General features: G+C 35.7%; 1 pseudogene; it reads right to left on the bottom strand.

The window, feature by feature from the left end:
• Positions 1-1,885: 1,885 nt before the first annotated feature.
• On the bottom strand, positions 1,886-3,874 carry LOC132316587 (L-type lectin-domain containing receptor kinase IX.1-like; annotated as a pseudogene).
• Between the last annotated feature and the right edge of the window lie 5,131 nt (positions 3,875-9,005).

The following is a 9,005-nucleotide window of genomic DNA, read 5'->3' as shown; positions in this document are numbered from 1 at the left end:
TTGCAGCTTGGTCCGATCGAGGTTCAAGGCCCATCGATTGATGATTTGTGGCTTGGTCCGATCGAGGTTCAAGGCCTATCGATTGATGATTTGTGGCTTGGTTGAATCGAGGTTCAAGGCCCATCAATCGACGATTTGTGGCTTGGTCAGATCGAGGTTCAAGGCCCATCAATTGACAATTTGTGGCTTGGTTGGATCGAGGTTCAAGGCCCATCGATCAAAAGCTTGTGGGTTGGTCCCGTCAACTGGTTGCTTTTGTTGAGCTTGGATTTCCAATATCGACCAAGTGTTGACCATTCTTTTTGAAGCTGGCATTAAAGTGACGTCAGCTTTATTTGACTTTTGATGACGTCAGCTTTATTTGATAGTCAGAGAGAGAGAGTGGGGAGGAATCGTGGAGAGATAGTCAGAGAGAGAGAGAGAGAGAGCTATTTACAATTATTTGTTTATTTGTTTTTTGGTCCAACGTGGCTGGGCCACGTTGGATTCAAAAAATGAGTTGGCAGTTTAGGTGGAAAAATCTATCATTTCTTATATTTAAAAGTCATATTATGGCTTTGTTGAGCCAATCAAGCTCATAAGAAAATGACTAAAAAGCCTAATATATTCATCTTTAGGGTAAAAAAACAAAGTTATTTGTTTTGGGTCGGTGAATCATGAGATAAGAGTTGACCTATAATGGTTAAGCACCCAAAAAAAAAAAAATGCCGAAATCCGAAATTGTTGGGGAAACAGATAATTCACTTTAATTCCTCTGTAACTGAAATACAAAAGAGATTTCTGCTACCAATATAAAATTACATGATCAGTCAATGATTTTTCTTACTGTATTAATATACCACTATAATATTTTTCTTCTTTCTTTTATGTGGTTTCATTCAAACAATCCTTTCGCGGCTAAGGGTTAGACCAACTGTAGTTATCTAATGCGTTGACAAATTAAGAATAGCATAATTTTATACATAACAGTCTTTTAAGTCGGTTCTATAATGAATTTTGTTTTCCCAGGAATCTTTTGCTCAAGTCATTGTTCTCAACCAGTTCAGAACTTCAATCTCTACCAAATAAAATAAATAAATAACCTTAGCTTGCAATCATTTTTAATTTTTTTATTTATAAGTAAATGTGTATTATAAAGAAAAAATATATACAAAATTCAATTGGCATACCACCGGAATGGAGAGGGAAACAGGCTTGCGCAAGAGAAGAGCAAGGCTAGAAGCGAAACCCAAAAATAGTCCCAAAAAACCGCAGATGAACTTGTGGCAAAATGGTCATTTAGAGAAAGTCTTTAGTGCAACCATGATATGGAGAAATTCTTCCTTGCGCCAGGAGTATTATATATTGGGAGTATCATATGTCACGAGAGTATCATGTCATCGGTGTTATCAATAATTATATTTTGTTACACGAGTAAAAGACCATTTATTTTAATGTATCATATCATTTCATACAAGTATTTTAATTAACAGGTGATACCATATCATTAGTACTTCCCATGCAATAAAGTTTTTCATGGTGAGAATGGTTCTTTAGGCCTGACCTTTCTAAATTACAGAGCCATAAGGCTAATTAATGCCTTGAAAGACCTGCTGGAAGGTAAGTATTGCTTGGTTATAGAAAGATGTACAACTATGGTTTAATATAATCACCACCACACAGTACTCAGTTTTCGCACCTTGTGTGACAAAACAAACCTGAATCCAACAACTAAACTGATTATGAAGCATCCAACTATCAATGAACAGAAATTTCACATTTGGTACAATGATGAACACTCTCACTTGCTAATTAACAACAAACCACATACAATAGAGTTCGATCTAATCGAAGGATACACAAAACAAACCTTTCATATGTACGTACAAACTGCTATGAAACTTGTTTAACGACCTTCTTCAATGCTGGTATTAGTTATAAACGGATCGCCAGAACTAACTGTTGGTGTGCTAGGTACATGGTACATAGGAACAGGCATCTTCATTGGAAGATTCGGCATTGAAGCTTCAAAATTAAGAACTTGAACTGCTTGCCTTATCGATGGCCTGAGACTCCGATCAGGGTGAGCGCACCACAGCCCAATAATCATCAAGCACTCAAATTGTTTCACATCAAAATCCTTATGCAGTCTCTCATCAACAGCTACAAGAAGCTCTCCTCTTCCATAGAGGTCCCAACCCACTCCACCAAACCAATTTGTGACATCCCATCCATTGGATTCACTGATTTTCTTCCGCTAGCAATCTCTAATGCCACCACCCCAAAGCTGTACACATCCGACTCTTTACTGGCCTTACCGGTGCTTATGTATTCCGGTGCTAAGTACCCAAAAGTTCCTGCCCAGTCCAGTTGTTTGGGGGCCTACCTCATGGTCCATTAGACGAGCCAAACCAAACTCTCCAAGCTTGACATTAAAACTCGAATCAAGCATTATATTGCTTGACTTAATGTCACGGTGCACTACACACTGCTCCCATTCTTCATGAAGATAGAGCAATGCAGAGGCCAAACCAAGAGCAATCGTGTATCTCACACCCCATGTGAGAGTGTTTCTCTTGCTGAAGAGGTGTGAATCAAGGCTGCCATTAGGCATGAACTCATAGACTAGTAGGAACTCACCTTTATCGTGACACCAACCAATGAGTTGCACCAAGTTTCGATGTCTCAGCTGGCTAATGATCTTCACCTCTGTTACGTACTCCTTCTTCCCTTGTCTAGACCCCCTTGAAATCTTCTTAACAGCCACTACCTTATCTAAATCATTAAGATAGCCTCTATAAACACCCCCAAATCCTCCTTCCCCCAATTTCCTCTCATTCGGAAAGTTGTTTGTAGCTGAAGCAAGATCTCTATAAGAAAACCTTTTTGGACCTGCTCCTCTTTCAAGATCCTCATTCATCGACGTTAAGTTCATTGCCTCCGGTGTCCCCCTCATAGTCCTTGATCGCCTTTTTGAAAAAATCACGTAAGTAATTCCTCCAACAATCAAGATACCCAATATTGGTACTGTCAAACCTAATATTAGCCTAATTTTTCGCACTTGGTTCCCACTTGTCTCTTTTATATCTAAACTCGAGCTGAACTCCCATGACTCGAGGATATGTCGCTCCGAGTACAAACCAGTGGCAGCTGAGAACCCAATTATTACCCACTCAGGTAGAACCTCCATTAGGTCAATTTTGTACCAAAGACTAGAATTCCCTTGAAAATTAGGATTTACCTCATAGGACCAAAACACACTTAAATTCTTCGTAGTAGCATTGTAAGTGATCCAAGCATTGGCAGTATCTCCACTATGCAAGCTAGCATTCCACGGCACAGTCACGGCTGACGCGATCGAGTCGTTGTTGATACCGACGTGCTCGAACGGAGGATCCTACTCGGGATTAGGGTAAGAGTCGAACTCGACGTGGACGATTTGGTTCCGGGGTGAGTCACTGTTGGAGTTGTTGAAAAGGCCTAAAAAGCCACCGCCAGAGTTGGGTGGGATTTGAAAACCTACTGGGGCAAGAAAGAAGGCAAGGCCATTGCCGTATAGAGACTTACCCAAGGTGTCAATAGTGAAGGAGAAATGAGTAGACAAGTCAGAGAGCTTTCCTGACCCGGAGTCCCATAGCTGAACCCTCTCTGCATAAATGGCTCGACCAACACGACATATATAGTCATATTTGTAATTCAATTCAATTGCCCCAACGGGAGGTTGTGCATCTCCTTCGTAGAGTATGTTGGTCACACCAGAATCAAACCGAGATATCTGAAAATCAATTGAATTACCAAACGGGAAATGAAAGAGGGAGACAAGTGAGAAAAGGAGAGTAATATAAGCATCGGGAGATTTAAATGGAGTTGGAAAACTGTATGCAGTGGTGGCCATAAGAGAGAGAGGGAGTATGCATAGAACTGACACCACCCTGAAACCTTATATATTGTTGCAGTCCAGTGTTAGTCCATTTCTTGATGTTAAAGTTTGAGCTACTGCAATTTTCTAATATGTAGAAGAAACTTCATTGAAGGGTAAACAAGTTCCAGATAATATAGAGAATGACTGAGCTTAGAAATCGTTGGCACGACAGAGCTAGTCAACCTTAATCAGAAAAAATAAATAAATAAATAAATAATTTGTTGATGATGCTGAACGTTAAACATGCCTGGCGTGTGCGAGAGAGAGAGAGAGAGAGAGTTGACATTACATATTGGCACCAGAAATGGAGCCGAAAATGTTGGGGAGCAGAATAAGTGCATTATTGCTTTCATTAACAAAAACACCAAAAAATGGCATTTTTAGTGCCGTCTAACAGCTACACTGGCTTATATATAAACTGTAGGGTGCAATATTAAATACCAATGACTCATTCTTGTAATACTAAATTTTGTCTATGCCGCTATATATATATAAATATAGGAGAAAGCTACTCTCTCCACTTTCGTGGGATGGATAAGCCTGTCTCCAAATTTAATGGACAATAATACCATTTATTAGAATTTGGCTATTGATGTAAACTGATATAAAAAAACACATCATTGTTGTGCTAACTAGCAATCTCACTCCCAGAATTATCGATTGGCATTAACAAAGATGGTATGATCCCTCCTCTCCAAAGGGGGTTGAGAGTCCGAGTTAATCCTAAGGGGTTAGTGTTAGGATATGTGTGCCCTAGCATAGCAAATTCTAATTTTGGATTGTAAAAGTCATGATTTCTTATTTGGATATTATTATTAAAGTATTATATAATTAGTGAATGGAATGTATTATTTTTCGATTCTTTATGGAATTGATAGTGTCTGCTTGATTACAAAATATATTTATATATGTATGTAATGGCAATTAATACTATGATATAAATTAGTAATCATAAATGGTTTAAAGTCGGTAATTATGGATGGACATTTAATTAGTTAAGATTTAAACCGAGTCCACGATAGATTGAGATATATTGCAAGAGCTGTCGTATGTAATTGCTCTCTATCACAGTCATGGCTTTTGACTCTCAAGCATGAGAGAAGTATAGACTCTTTTATTAATTAATAATTACTTTGATTTGTTCGGCGGATACCTCGGGATCCTTAGATCGACACTTTGGGTAGTTATGTAATTAATAATTAGAGATCTATATTCTCAATATTTGCATCAATGCTATTTGTATTTATTTTGTTTTGATTATGCTTGATCACAAATTAAATTCGAAGGCCTTCGTATGTTTTAGACAAATGTTTTCTATATATATTTATTTAATAAATTATTATTATTTTTTGTCAAATAAATATTTTATTGTGATCGAGCCGGAAATAATCAAAGGTAACAAAATAATTATATTAATTATGTTGTCGGATTGATGGCTTTAATTATTCGATAAATAATTAAGCATAGAGGGGTCGAAGTGCAACATTGACTTAGAGGTTATTTACTATTTAATTGGAGTGCAATTAATTTCTTTTAGTGGAGTAGAAATTAATTTATGAATTAATTGAATTGGGTCCATGGTTTAATGGACCGGACCAATTATTAATTTATAGGAGTCAAGAAAATAGTAAGCCCAAAAGGATTCTCACCAATAGCCCAAGTTGATATTGGAGTCATGTTAGGATTGAGAAAGTTGAATTAGAGATGGAGAATGATTTATTATTTCTTTATTCTTATTTTTATTTTGCCTATATATACATGAGTTCATGTATATTTTAGGGGGACTTGGAGAACAAGAAAAAGGAATACACTTTCTCTCTCTAGATTTTAGGGTTTTGTTTTCTCTTCTAAAGGAGGCTACCACCAGCCTAGATTCCAAGGTCATTCATCAAGGCATATTGGTGATTCCTAAAGGGAAGATAATAATCAAAAAGAAGGAGAAAGGATCTTGCTAAAGGGATCTACAATAAGTGAGAATATTCACTTTAGAGGAAAGTTCAAAAGGTTTACTCAGACCTTTGATGTAAGTATCCAATCTGTTTATTGAATTATGCATCATCTTTTATTTATCTTTGCATAAAACTTGTCTCCATGTAATGAATCAAGATCTATGTTTGCAAATCCCTCAAAAAGTTTTAAAAATTTGCACGTTTCCCAACAGTTAGTTCAAGTGGGTAATTCACTTGGCCCTGATGCTTCAGGATGCATTATGTCTAAGGTTCGACTTATCTTGGGTGCAAACAATTCCTTGGAGGGGTGTATAAGTTGAGAGTTCGAGTCCGTTAGAGACAATGTTGTGAGTGTACGTTTGCTTGAACAATCCCTCACAGAACAGATTCTCTCTCCACCTCACTATTAACGCAATAATGCGGCCCTCGCCGCATTAACCATGGATAAAATGTCCAGAACACATACAATCTCGAAGAGGTTTTTAAAACATATACCTAATGCATAGCCATTTTATTATAAGCATTCACTTACTACATGTTTATGCTAGTTGTAATTTTCTTGCTATGAAGAGATTCTTTAGTGTACTTTCTAGTAGATAACATGTTAAAAGAAGAAGATCAGATAAGTGCATTACCCGATGAAATCATTCATTACATGCTTTCATTCATGAGCATGAAATTTGAGGCTCGAACAAGCATTTTATCTAACAGGTGGAGGAAACTCTGGAAGTTCAATCCCGTCATCGTTTTCAAAGAGACGCAAAACTGTGTTTCAAGTGTTGTGAGAGTCGGCATAGAATTGTACAGAGACCTTGAAAATGGGTCGGTTTTGACATGGAAAAAAATATGCTGAAATGCTTGTAATGGGTCTTACCTTGCTTTGCCTTTAACCCTCTGTAGATTTCACGGGTTGTTGAAGTGGATCATTGAAAGTGGAGATGAAACAATAAAAAACTAAAAATATGTAAGGATAAAAACAACCTTCACTTGTAATGCCGCGCAGTGCGCACCAAATGTGAATGTTTTTGTTCTCAAATAAAATGTGTGGAAAAGAATTTTTCAAAAAAGAAAAAAATAAAAAATAAAATGTGGGGACAAGTTTATTTCTTCAAGATCTAAAATTAGCTTTGCTATATGGATCCGAATGAGAATTGTATAGTATTAGGCGGTAAATAAATTATTTTATACTAAGTCACATAAATTTTTTAAAGGAGTGTCGCTCTAACGTTTTGCAAGTGAATTGACGTTTTGTGAGTAACTTCTTTATCAATTCGTGAATTCAATTTTGTCAATTCGCGAATTCAAATTGTGAATCCTTGAATTCACGGTGATACCAAGGGTCTTATGATGTGTGTGAATTTCTTGCCTATGAAAAAAAAATATATCACAATGATTAAATGTACCTAATATTAAATAAAAGGATTAAATTTGTACAAAATAAACCTACAATATTCGAAAAGATTAATAAATTCTAAATATTCAAATCTTAGAAGAATATATAGTTTAAAAATATTAAATGCATGTGTGTTTAGTTTTACTTTATTTACTTAAGAAGCTTATTATTTTAGAATTCTTTAAAGGAATACTTTCATGTACAAAATTTAAACAATAAGTCTAAAATAAATAAATAGATTTCTTAGGTCACATTACTTTAAAAAATATACTATTTTTTTTTTTGTAATTTAATTATTAACAATACTATGTTATTTTAATATAAAAAATAAAATAAAATTACTTGTAGCTCAAACACATTTATTTGTGCTTTAGAAATTACATTTTTATTATTCCACAAATTATATAATAGTACACACACATGATAGAATAGAAGTGTACAAGCACTCTCGTGGCGCTCCTGCTTTAACCAAAATTTAGATTTTGTTGCTTTCGCAACCTCGCTGTCGCTCCCTCTGCGCTCTATTACTTAGTTTTTGTATAGGGTAGGAAGATGGAGGTGAGGTGAGGTGAGATGAGGTGCGTGCTATACAAGGAAAATAGTAGGGGATGCAACATAAACATAAGGAATATACGTAGTTCTGTTGGGTGTTTATGTAAAAGTGTTTTAAGTATAATATGAATATTATTATTAACAATTCCCCTCAAACTCAAGATGGATTATACGAAGGAAACCATTGGAAGTGCAAGAAAGTGTACTGGCCCAACATAGAGCCCGGAAGCATGTTGATGTGAAGACCACCGGAGGCACATGAAAGCGTAGTGGCCTAACACGTTTGTGAGAAAACTGGGAAGATCCGGCACGTTGAATATATGAAAATTGTACACATTAATTTATTTTAAATGATTTTTTAATATGAGAAATATTTTATATATATATATATATATATATGCTAAGACTAGTGTTGTTACACATTCCAAAAAAATTATAAATAAATAAAAATCTTCTTTTTCACTCTTTACAACTTCTTTTCGGTTGCCAAAAAACAACCAACTCTCAACAAGGTGAAATATTTTTGCCAAACGGTAGGCTGTAAAAAATTAGACTGAGTTCGCGTTAGCCCGTTCAAGTCGGACCCCCTAGTTTAAGCCCATAGTTATCTAGGATGGCCAATTGGGCCTCCTTTTGTGCCATTTAACTTTTGGGCTTTGGCTTTGTTTGGGCCTTTGGACCTTCTCAATTCTTACACGACCTTCTGTAAATATTACTTTATCTATACAATTGTTTAAAACTTGGGGAAAACAACCCAAAAAAAACAAACTATTTCTTTTTGGTTCGTGAATCATCAGATAAGAGATAACCTAAAACAGTTCACACCAAAAACAATGCCAAAATCCGAAATTGTTGGGGAACAGATTTCTTATTTTTTATTCCTCTGTAACTAGAATACAAAGTCATCTTCAGATATTTTTAACTTCCCATATTCAGCTATCAATGAACTGGATCATGCATTCAACATAAAACTACATGATCAATCAATGATTTTCCTCACTGTGATATATATATATATATTCTTTTTCCTTTCATGTGGCTTTAGTTGTCAGCTAATTTAAACGATTCTTTTGTTTCTAAGGGTTTGGTCAACTGTATTAATCTAATGCGATGATAAATTTAACACAACATAATTGTATGATCCATGTGAGGTGGGGTTGATTATAGAAGTCTATAGGTCCGTTCAAATACTAATATTATCTTCAAAAGA

This window comes from Cornus florida, unplaced genomic scaffold (genome assembly GCF_030987335.1).
Source record: "Cornus florida cultivar Cherokee Brave unplaced genomic scaffold, ASM3098733v1 CherokeeBrave_3.0.0_Hap2_Chr07, whole genome shotgun sequence".
Taxonomy (NCBI): domain Eukaryota; kingdom Viridiplantae; phylum Streptophyta; class Magnoliopsida; order Cornales; family Cornaceae; genus Cornus; species Cornus florida.
Note: the sequence above shows the minus strand (reverse complement) of the source record. Positions and strands in the feature narration are given on the sequence as shown.